The sequence below is a fragment of the Rhododendron vialii genome, chromosome 1a, assembly GCF_030253575.1.
Source record: "Rhododendron vialii isolate Sample 1 chromosome 1a, ASM3025357v1".
NCBI classification, from domain to species: Eukaryota; Viridiplantae; Streptophyta; class Magnoliopsida; order Ericales; family Ericaceae; genus Rhododendron; species Rhododendron vialii.
In genome coordinates this window covers 42,572,544-42,584,890 of record NC_080557.1, presented here as the reverse complement: position 1 = coordinate 42,584,890, position 12,347 = coordinate 42,572,544, and the positions used below count along the sequence as shown (strand labels likewise).

Genomic DNA, 12,347 nt, shown 5'->3' with positions numbered 1-12,347 from the left:
CACCGCAACACATCGCATACTTCCTTGTTACGCTGAAGTGGAAAGAGGCTACTGCTGTATTATTCTGGTCTTCGCAAATGGCAGCAAGACATTAAGTTTATTCTTGACCCATGTTTTGGTAAACAAATGATGTTGTATGATGAATTGATAACTCTATTAAACCTTGTTCTTCTTCAATAAGCTGAAAGTTAATCATCAGACAGCAGTTGTTGAATGCTGACTATTGCATGTTCTTATTCCTCGGCTTTCTTTCTAGTACGGTATTTCTTTTCCTGGTTTTTTTTGTTCCCTTAACAACTACGTACCAGCATTACGTCTTCAACATTTGGTCATAAATGCGAAGTATTTCGTTTTGTTTTGATTCCAGTACCATTTTCACGGTGGAATGTGGTTTCTGGGCATATTAATTATTTCTGGTCTGCTAGATCTCAAGACTTCAAAGTGTACATCCTTTGAGCCGCTCTTGAACTAATGCAAGCTGGTATTAATACATTACTGAACTCTTTTTTGAAATTGCAGCGTCTATTTCTTGATGCAGTGATTGAGTAAGTCAAAATTCATGTGCGGGTGTGGAAGCGCAAGCGCAAGCGTGAAAAGATGAGAGAAAAGCCACCCCACTCCGCCGCGGACAACCTCAGTGTCCCAAATTAAGCTTGAATTTGCGAGGCAAAATTAATCATCCATGTTAAGGGTTGTGACCCCAAGGATATTCCGCTCAAGCAGGAAGGAGTTCCCTCTCATTCTTATAATCATCATGATCTGTTTGAACAACACAAATTACATGTTAGTCATATGTACTACGCCTAGCTAGTAATTTAATAGCCTGATGACATGAAATTAATTTTTTTATCGGCAAAAACATTTATTAAATCAAAATAGAAATTGAAGTACAAAGCATCGAGGCTACAGAGGCACAACCAAAAAAAAAAAATGGCAAATACCACCTAGCAAAACATGAGCTTAATTAGCTAACAACCAAAGTGGAAAGTTTGTGTAAGATGAACCCAGTGGCCTCCAAGATTTTACATTTTACTGGGTGTTAATCTTCTCCTTTTGAGAACCTCTACCTACTACATGTCACCACTGAAGAAGACATTTTCAAACCGGGAAATTTGGTAAACTAGATCCAAAGGCTGTCAATCAAAGGTAGGTGCTAAGTGCAAAGAAAATGGGCAAAGAAAAGACCCTTAAAGTGTACATGAACGGCTCAGATTAACTACACAGTGAATCTGAGCCGTTCATGGTGTAGTTAATCTGAGCCGTTCATGTACACTTTAAGGGTCTTTTCTTTGCCCATTTTATTTGTCCCTAGCACTCCTCTTTTCCAAACAAGATCCAAAGGCTGTCAGTGTCATATAGCCATCTCATGTTTGAAAAGATGAGAGAAAAGCCACCCCACCCCGACCCACGTCTCTCTTGTTAATGGTATGTAGTCCCACATTACTTGGGAGTGGAATTGGCGATCACTTAATAACATTTGGGACCTCTCCACTCATTGATGAGGAACAAGGTTTAATAGGGTTATACTGATTACTGGGTCTAGACACGTCAAAGAGGGCTTATCAAGGAAAACCAAAGTAGTACTCAGAAGTGAGTCAGAACCAATCAACTAACTGAGATTGGCTTGCACTAGAACAAGAGACAGTCAGGAGAGGAAGACACCAAACAAAACAATGGGCTCTGATACCATGCAAATTGCAGAATATCAATCTTTTTTTTATGAATAATTTTTTTTATAAGTACAACAATCACTTGTATTGAACTCTATGATCCAATTTCCAGTCCAAGGAACGTGATCCTTCAGGATCTTCTAATAGCTAAGGCAATAAATCTAGACTAGACTACATGAGCACACTTGGGCAACAAAGTCTAGACATGTACCCAAGTATGTCAAAGAAAGCAATAGAAGCTGCAGAATTTAACATTCATATGCTTTTGTACATACAAATATCAGTAATTAATATTCAACTATATTCCTAACGAAATTTGAAGTACTTATGTCTCCTTCACCCAATAGCAGCTATCCTTCTTTTTAGTCTCACACATTCAAACTATGAACTTGCAAACGCAAGTGGTTGCATGCTTGTTCCAAATTCATCTTGTATTGGGTTCGACTCTTCAAACTCCCACTAACAAACAAACATTTTTTGCTTTTCCTCTGGAAGAAAAAAAAAAAAAACCCATGAACTAGCATTATCCAAGGCATTGGAAACTTTCATATTTACCGACCGCTCGTGAGTATCGACTCTATGCTAGATATGGAGGGAGCAGAAGACTTCAAAATGGATGATGGAAATGGCATGACAAATTCAGATGATGCTTCATTGCCAAGACCTATTGGTACAATACTTGTACTGTCATGAATTATCGCTGGCAACAGGACATCTCCATCAAGGTATTGCATCACTTGCCACATGCTAGGTCTTGTCGCTGCATCGGACTTTGAGCAAAGTGTAGGGGTCGCTTTCTTCGTGATCTTTCCTGTGTGCCTTTCTTCGTTTGCTGGGCCGTAGAAGACGGCGTTAAACTTGGTGCAACTGCAGAATCGGAGGGGGGTGTTCCTCCGGGAAGAAGCTCCGACGAACTTGTCAGTAAGTGGAGAAGACAAGAAAAAGTTTAGTAAGAAATATGCTAGTAGAGAGGAGAGAGTGCTGTTGTGAAGGAGTTCAGAGAGAGTTTCTTAGTGATAATGCCCCTCTATTTATAGGCGAAGGGGTAGAGTGCTGAGCAAGTTGGCTTTGCTTTCCACGCATCGAGTAATGCTCGGATGACGTCATGTTGCAGGGCCATTTAATGTGCGCCACTTCCCAGATCTTACAGAGTCACATGGGTCGATGTCAGAAAGGTCACATTGCTCAGAGATGTCACTTCGAATATCATAAAAGACAGCTTACTTATCAACATATACTTCTGGAAGGTTCCATAAACGATGATACTCTGTGGAACTCCCTCTTGATGGACGAAACTTCTCTGAGCATTTGATGTGCTATCCGAAGAACAACTTCGCCGAACGAGAGGACATCCCCGGGCAAAAGATAAAATCACCGAGCGAACTCGAGTTTATGTGCGTTCGGATAAGCGTACAACGTTCGGAGAAGCACCTGGGGATCCATCTATCCTTCGGAAGATTAATGACACATCACGCCTAAGCTCACCTTTATTTAGAGATGAACTGAGACAACTGGACGATGGGTCAAATAGCGTGTGAACCTGTTCCCCCCATTGGACCTTGTGAACCCTATGAACCTTCGGATATTTCGGCCCCCTACACAAAGCAGGCCAAGTTTCAAAACCAACTCCATTTCCTCCTCCAAATAATCTCTCCCCAATTTAGGAATCACTTGTCTCGAGAATCGCTCCCTCTTTCCATTTCTTGAAAACCCAATCAACCAAAACTACTGCGTCAGACGACTATTGTAGCTGTATGGGCCTCCTTCCGCAAGCTACTTCGAGTATGAATGCACCAAAAGCAAGCTCTGGTGCAAGGTTTGTGGTTGCCTTTCTGGTTTTAGAAAGCTCTGGTGCAAGGTACCCAATTGTCCCTACCACATGGGTAGTTTTGAGGTTTGCTCCATGATCGTATAATCTAGCAAGACCGAAATCCCCTAGCCTTCCATTTAGATCAGCGTCCAATAGAACATTACTAGCCTTCACGTCTCTGTGAAGAACAACTTGGTTCCATTCTTTGTGCAGATACAGAAGGGCAAATGCTACCCTTCTTATGATACGATAACGTTGTACCCAGTTGAGGACTGGCTTTTCATTGCCAAATAGAAACTTGTCAAGGCTTCTGTTTAACATATAATCATAGACCAAGAGCAGCTCTCCCTTCTACCGGCTATAGCCAAGGAGCTGAACCAAGTTCCTATGTCTTAGCCTTCCCATGCTAGCGATTTCGGCCACAAACTCCCTCATCCTTTGTTTTGAATCATGGGATACTTTCTTGACTGCCACTTGTTCCTTCGAAGATTGAAGTACTCCTCTATAAACCTTTCCAAAACCTCCTGCTCCAAGAAGTTCTTCATCTATGAAACCTCTTGTAGCTTTAAAGAGATCCTTATAGGAAAACCTATGAGGGCCATATTTCCTTTCCCAATTTTCACGTATTTCTTCATTCTTTTTCCTCCTCAACATATATAATGTCCCTGAAACTGTGATAGTCAGCCCAATGGCAACTATTGTCACCGACACTGTTGTAACGAACGCTATGAATGCAAGCTAAGAACGAGAAATTGAAAACTAAACAAGAAATCACAAAGACACAAGATATACGTGGTTCCCCAAGATGGGTACGTCCACGGGCGAGGAGAGAGAGGATTCACTAACCAACGTGAAGAAGAGATACAAAGAGCCGGCTATAATCCGTAACTCTAGAAAGGCCACAATATGAAAGCCCAAAAGATAATTCCTAGAAGTCCCCCAAAAGCCCTATTTATAATAGGCTACAAAACGGGAACAACATAATTAACCAATGTGGGACTAAAGAATACAAGGCATTCCTAACAATTCTCCACCTTGACTTGAATTCCACTGAACCAAATCACCAAATATAGCTATCCCCTTCTAACCTCTCACTCGCCAAATGCCCCCGAGGGGCGATCAACTGCAAATACCAAGCAAGCCCAAGCAATGCTTGAACTTGGCAACCGGAACCGGTTTAGTCAACATATCTGCTGGGTTATCTGCCGTACCCACTTTCTTCACCTCAACTTGCTTCTGTGAGATGATATCCCGAACGAAGTGATACCTGACATCGATATGCTTAGTCCTTTCATGATACATCAGATTTTTAGTCAAATGTATAGCACTCTGCGAATCACAAAATACTGAACTCACACCCTGTGCAAGACCAAGCTCACAAAGCAAACCTCTCATCCACAATGCCTCCTTCACAGCTTCAGCAATGGCCATATACTCCGCTTCTGTTGTAGACAGCGCAACTGTAGCCTGTAAAGTAGCTTTCCAACTAATGGCACTTCCGGACAGAGTAAAGACATAACCTGTCAGAGACCTCCTCTTATCGTGGTCACCGGCAAAATCCGAATCAACATAACCAACAGCATGATCACCAGAATTGACAATCCCAAACAATAGACCAACACCTGCAGTTCCGCACAAATACCGTAGTATCCATTTCACAGCCTCCCAATGTGCCTTTCCTGGACGCCCCATATAACGACTAACGACACTAACTGCATGTGAAATATCAGGACGAGTACATACCATGGCGTACATAAGGCTCCCAACTGCGCACGAATATGGAACCTGAGACATATACTTCTCCTCATCCTCCGACTGTGGTGACAACTCAGCTGAAAGTCGAAAGTGTGCTGCCAAAGGGGTACTGACTGGCTTCGAGTTCTGCATGGCAAAGCGCTCAAGCACTTTAAGAACATAAGACTTCTGATTCAAAAATAGTTTGCCAGCTACTCGATCTCTGCAAATCTCCATACCCAAAATACGTTTTGCTGCACCCAAATCTTTCATCTCAAATTCACCACCTAACTGTTGTTTCAACCTGTTGATTTCTGATACACTCTTGGCAGCAATAAGCATATCATCAACATACAACAGTAGATAAACAAATGAACCATCTGGAAGTTTTCGAAAATACACACAACTGTCATACTCACTCCTAGAATATGACTGGCTTATCATAAAAGTATCAAACCGCTTATACCACTGCCTAGGGGATTGTTTGAGGCCATACAAAGACTTACGAAGTAAACAAACGTGATCCTCCTTACCAGAAACAACAAATCCCTCAGGCTGACGCATATAAATCTGTTCCTCAAGCTCGCCATGCAAAAACGCAGTTTTGACATCAAGTTGCTCTAACTCAAGATCATAACATGCAACAATAGTAAGTAAAGTGCGAATGGAACTATGTTTTACAACTGGTGAAAATACCTCATTGTAGTCAACACCTTCCTTCTGGCTGTATCCTTTCGCCACTAGCCGAGCTTTAAACCGAGCGTCTTCTACCCCTGGAATACCTGGTTTGCGCTTGAAGATCCACTTGCATCCAACAATCCTCTTCCCTTTCAGCTGTTCTACTAACTCCCATGTCTGATTCTTCTGAAGAGACTCAATCTCCTCATTCATAGCAACAAACCACTGTGCAGACTCAGTGCTCGAAATAGCTTCCGTATAGCTGGAAGGCTCTTCATACTCAACTGTCTCAGCAACTGATAAAGCATAGGCCACCATCTCAGAATAAGCCGAATACCTTTCAGGAGGCCGAATCTCCCTCCTTGGCCTATCTTTAGCAATAGTGCGTGGTTGCTCAACTAATGCATCAACCTCTGTGTCTGAACTCTTGAACTCCTCTTCAATTGGCTTCTCAATGTGCTTCTTCCCTGAGTCGGAAGCTTCACCCAAAAACTCCACCTGCTTTGGAACACTATGTTCCTGAACTGTATCATCAACCTGTACCCTTTGACACCTGCTGCATAACCCAAGAAAATACACTTCTTGGCCCGTGGCTCCAGTTTACCTTCATTCACATGAGCGTAAGCTGGACACCCAAAAACACGCAACACAGAATAATCAGCCGGATGACCTGACCATACCTCAAACGGAGTCTTACACTCAATAGCAGTCGACGGAGACCTGTTCACCAAATAGCATGTTGTGGAAACGGCTTCAGCCCAAAATTCTTTGCCCAATCCGGAATTGGACAACATACAACGTGCCTTCTCCAAAAGAGTCCTGTTCATTCGTTCAGCCACACCATTTTGCTGAGGGGTTTTTCTCACTGTGTGATGCCTCACAATGCCCTCATCACTGCAAAATCTATCAAACTCGCCAAGACAAAACTCCATACCATTATCAGTTCTCAAACGTTTTATTTTCTTACCAGTCTGATTCTCAATCAAAGTTTTAAACTGTTTGAATGTATTAAAAGCGTCACTCTTATGTTTCAACATATACACCCAAACCTTACGAGAGAAATCATCTATAATACTCATAAAATATCGAAAACCACCTTTAGAAGTTACCTCTGCGGGACCCCAAAGATCCGAGTGAAAATAATCCACCGTGCCTTTGGTGCGATGAACAGCTGTACTGAATTTTACCCTGCACTGCTTGCCGTAGACACAATGCTCACAGAAATCCAGTTTCTCAATTTTCTGGCCACATAGCAAACCCTGTTTGCTCAAAACTGTCATCCCCCTCTCGCTCATATGCCCAAGGCGCATATGCCACAAACGAGTCAAGTCTGAATCTGAAACCTTGGATGAAGCAACCGTTGCTGCAGCACCTAAAACTGTGCTGCCCTGGAGTGTATAAAGGTTACCACGCTTTTGACCCTTCATCAGTACTAATGCACCCTTTGAGACTTTCAAAACTCCACCTTCACCGAGGAATTTGCAACCATGAGAATCAAGAGCACCCAGGGATATAAGATTTTTCTTCAAATCCGGAACATGTCGAACCTCAGATAAAGTCCTAACAATACCGTCATGCATCCTAAGCTGAATCGTTCCTGAACCAACAGTCTTACAGGCCATGTTGTTGCCCATCAAAACTGTACCACCATTGACCGCCTCATAAGTAGAAAACCACTCTCTATGCGGACACATATGGTATGAACATCCAGAATCTAGAACCCACTCGGTATTAGAGCGAGAATCGCCCTCTGTAACTGATAACACATTATCTGACTCATCTGAACTTTCAGCAATTCCAGCAATTACTTTACCCCTTTTCTGGTCTTCTTTTTCCTTCTCCTTGAGTTTTAAACAGTCACTTTTCCAGTGCCCGGGTTTCTTGCAATAATTGCACTTTCCCTTCTTCTTACCTGATGATCTGGATCTTCCCCTATTACTTGACTCCACCCTTTCTGTTGTTCTTCCCCTAACAAACAAACCCTCCGCATGTGCATCACCCTCACCTGACACTTTTTTCCTCAATTCTTTCGAATATAGGCTGGCCTTAACATCCTCCATGGATATCGTGTCTTTACCATACAATAGGGTTGTAACAAAGTGCTCATACGAAAGTGGTAAAGAACATAGCAAAATTAGGGCTTGGTCCTCATCCTCAATTTTACTATCAATATTTTTCAGATCCATAATAATACGGTTGAACTCGTCTAAATGATCTTTAACAGGTATACCTTCTCGCATACGAAACGTATAAAGACGTTGTTTGAGATATAACCTGTTGGTGAGCGACTTCGTCATATATATGCCTTCCAACTTCAGCCAAATTCCTGCTGCTGAAGTTTCTTCTTCCACCTCGCGAAGAACGTCATCTGCCAGACTCAACTGAATAGAACTCAGAGCTTTGGCATCCGTATCATCCCAATCTTCCTCTTTGATTCCAGAACTAGTCTTGCCTAACAAAACCTTGTGCAATCCTTGTTGGGTTAGCAGAGCCTTCATCTTTACTCTCCAAAGACTGAAACTGCTGCTCTGCCCATCAAACTTCGCAATCTCAAATTTAGCCGCCATAGCCACAATCGGAAACGAAACCCTAGTTTTTGCAACCTAAGGCTCTGATACCAGTTTGTTGTAACGAACGCTATGAATCCAAGCTAAGAACGAGAAATTAAAAACTAAACAAGAAATCACAAAGACACAAGATATACGTGGTTCCCCAAGATGGGTACGTCCACGGGCGAGGAGAGAGAGGATTCACTAACCAACGTGAAGAAGAGATACAAAGAGCCGGCTATAATCCGTAACTCTAGAAAGGCCACAATATGAAAGCCCAAAAGATAATTCCTAGAAGTCCCCCAAAAGCCCTATTTATAATAGGCTACAAAACGGGAACAACATAATTAACCAATGTGGGACTAAAGAATACAAGGCATTCCTAACAGACACAATAATTCCTAGACGGGGTTTTCTTCGATGAGGAAGTGAAGGACGTTGTGAAATTTCGAGGCCCTGTGCTTTTCCACTTTTATTGAAGCTCCAACCAAGAATATAGTAGTTCCCTGTAGTCAATGCTGTAGAAGCGGAGAAACCAACATACATGGAATCCAACAGAATTGAGGAAAGATTGATGTGTGTTGACAGAAGAGACACATCTGGTTTTGGGCTCGTAATAAGAGCTAGTGTAACATTGAGTACACTCTCAAATCCATCATACTCTATCCAAACATGCATTGGACTCCCACTTACAAGCTGCAAGCTGTGATTTAATCGTTCCCTATTCGAGTAATAAGTGACAGTAGCAGATACATTTGATATTAAGCTGTTAATATCAATTCCAACATGGTTATCATTTGTATCATTGAATTCAGGATTTGTAATGGTATCGAGCTCAATTGCCAAAAGATGGTTGGAAGGGAGCCCATTGTTAGTAGGATTGAGGAGCCCAAAATACTAGTTTCCTACGGCATGGGTGAAGTCCATAGATGGGGAGATCGCAAAGGCCATCCCACAACAACTAAGATTTGTTATCTCAGGAACAATGGCAAAAACAAAATGGGTGGAAAATGAAAGATCTTGGTTTAATGTAGATGAAGATGTTTGAAATCTGACCGGAAGCTTGTAGAAAGCGCAACCGATTTGATGCTTTGAGCTGTTGGTTAGCTGCAAAAGACCATTGGAATGGATTTTTGCACCCCCATCAAGCTGAATATGGGCTCCATCGAAGCCATTGTACATGAACTGGTTTTCATCTACAGCATTGGCTAGGGGATTCAAGCAAACACATAAAAGTATCAGAAAATAAACTGATACTGGTGTGGAAGTCATTTTACTAATTTCTGGAAGAGCTTCTTGCTGCAGCAATGGATGGTTAGTTTTGTTAGGAGATAGACTCTTCTTTGTTTATAACAGGGATTTGAGGAGTCAACACCGTTGCATAGACGGCAGCAAGTCAGCTAAACAAACCTAATTTTGTGACTCAATGACAATAACTTAACTGTGATTCCAATGTATTAGTCACCATTTTATTCTCCTCATAGCTATCCATTGATAAAGAATGGAAAGACCACACCAACAAACCATAAGTTAAATGAAGACTACTTGAGGAACAAACTGGGATCTTCTCCATTTCATAGATGGAATTGGCCGGGACCACTTGTTGAGCAATGATTCCAATATTGGATCTGTGAAGCCTGATTCTGTTTTGGTTGTCACTTTGCAAACTATGACGGGGTTTGACGGCAGGGCTCGATGGTAGCACCCCGAGGTATTGCATTAATCGGTGATGTAAGACCCTGGGAAAGATACTTTACTTTACGCAGCATACGACTATACTCTCTTTTAAATTCGATACACAGTGAAAAGCTTTTGTGAATCGTGGATGTACCAAATTGGGGAACTCCGCAAGTCTTTATGCCGTGCTTTCTTTATGCGTTTTGATTTCTTATTCTTATAATGTGTGGCCGTGTGTACTTTTGGATCGGATTTCTTACACAACCACATTATCGGAGCTCAATATAAATTATCTCTGTCATGCGAGTCATGTCCCTTGCAACTTTTTTTTTTCTTGTGTCGCATGATGTATTTTCTTGGACTCGATTGTTATTCTGAAAGAGTGTTTGAAGGTTCCGTTTTACTTGACTTAGAGAGACGCGGCTTGTGGAAAAATAATAAAAAAGACAGCTTGTCGTGGCCATGGATATTTTTCCATGACAGTAATTAAGGACTTGACAAGGCACTACAAACAGAGCAGTGAATAGACAGACCAATGGAATTGTGAATATATAATGTTGTTTGGGTATTTTATGTTAAGGGTAGTCTAGTCATTATAGTTTTAGGGTTTTTTCCTTGTGTATTTATCGTTGTTCTTTTTCATTGTAAATGCTAGAAGTTGTATTTGAAATGTTTCAACAGACGCGTAACAATAGGTAATTGAAAAAGAAGTAACACGATTCCTTCGGTCGTTCGTTCTCAAAAAAAAAAAGGTCCAAAAACTATAATGACTAAACTACCCTTAACATAAAATAAGATTACAAAAGCAATAAAGATATTGGTACTGACCACCACCATCCCGAAATCGTACTAACAGCCTAGCCGGGCCCACTCTGGCCACCGGATCGGCCATCCAAAAATTCTAAAAAAAAAAACCGAGGGGGCCCACTCGGGAATCAACGGCACATACTCATATATGCGAAATGGGGTGTTTGGATCGAGCACCCTACACACATTGGATGTCAATGATTCCTGAGTGGGCACCCTTGGTTTTTTTTTTTTTATAGAATTTTTGGACGGCTTGGATCGGCCGTCCGGTGGCCGGAGTGGGCCCGGCGAGGTCGTCGGTATGATTTCGGGATGGTGGTGATAGGTACGTATAGCACTACTCTTACAAAAGAACCCAAACAACATTATATATTCACAGGAGTCTCGTGGGTAGAATGCATGCATGTGAGATATCTCGGTCATCCATTTCGGCGTTGGATCGTCTAAAGCCAAAATTGATGTGCAAGAATGAGTGGCTCCGGGAATAGGATGTTTACGGAGGTTCCATGAATAAGATTCTCTCTATTTTCATAATACGTGAAGATTTTTCCCAAACAATTAATTTTCATGATACTGAAAGCAAGAGATAGCTTAATTAGGTCTTGAAGACTTTTCCAAGAGAAAGGTCACGCACCAAGAAAATATACAGAATTTCGACCATCTAGATTCAACTTATATTTTTTACTTACGTTTGCTTGTCTTAAATTATGTTCCAACACGCATAAAACTATTTCCATCATTGACTAGTGCTTTGCGTCAATATTTTTGAAAATTTTAGATCGCTTTTGATTTGCCGCTGGTCCCGCATCTCTTCCTATTTAGGGATGATAAACGAGCCAAACGAGTCAAGTAGGTAGTTGATCAAGTTTGGTTTGAAAATTTAATGAGTTTCAAAAATATGTTCGAGCTAATTAGCTTGTTTATTATGAGACAAGCCCATCTCAAATGAGCTTTAAGAGCATCTCCAGCCTTCGCCCATATTTTTCCTTAAATTTGAGTCAAATTTTGGATAAAAACCCATTTTGGGTAGACACATCTCCAACCATCAAACCCAAATTTTACACATCTCCCTCTTTCTCTCTCTCTAACTAGCCGTTAGAGAAATGGGTCAAGGCAAAAGTTGTCTCAGATTTGGACAAAAAATGGGTAAAACCCAAAATAGGGAAGGATTTGGGTCAAAGATTGGAGAGAGATTTTTGTGATTTTTGCCTCATTTTTAAATTTGAGTCTTAAAATGGGTCAAGGCTGGAGATGCTCTAATCAAGCCAAACACTAGACAAGCTTGAGGAGCTTGAATTTTTTACACATAATAATCCGAAACGAGCCATGTAGCTAGTAGCTTGTTCAAGCTTGGTTTGAAATCTTAACGAGCTTAAAAAAAATGTCTAATTTTGGTTTGTTTATGTAACAAACCAATCTTGA

The 12,347-nt window shown here is 41.4% G+C and overlaps 1 pseudogene; it reads right to left on the bottom strand.

The window, feature by feature from the left end:
- Positions 1-3,327: 3,327 nt before the first annotated feature.
- LOC131331819 (L-type lectin-domain containing receptor kinase SIT2-like) lies at positions 3,328-10,161 on the bottom strand (annotated as a pseudogene).
- Between the last annotated feature and the right edge of the window lie 2,186 nt (positions 10,162-12,347).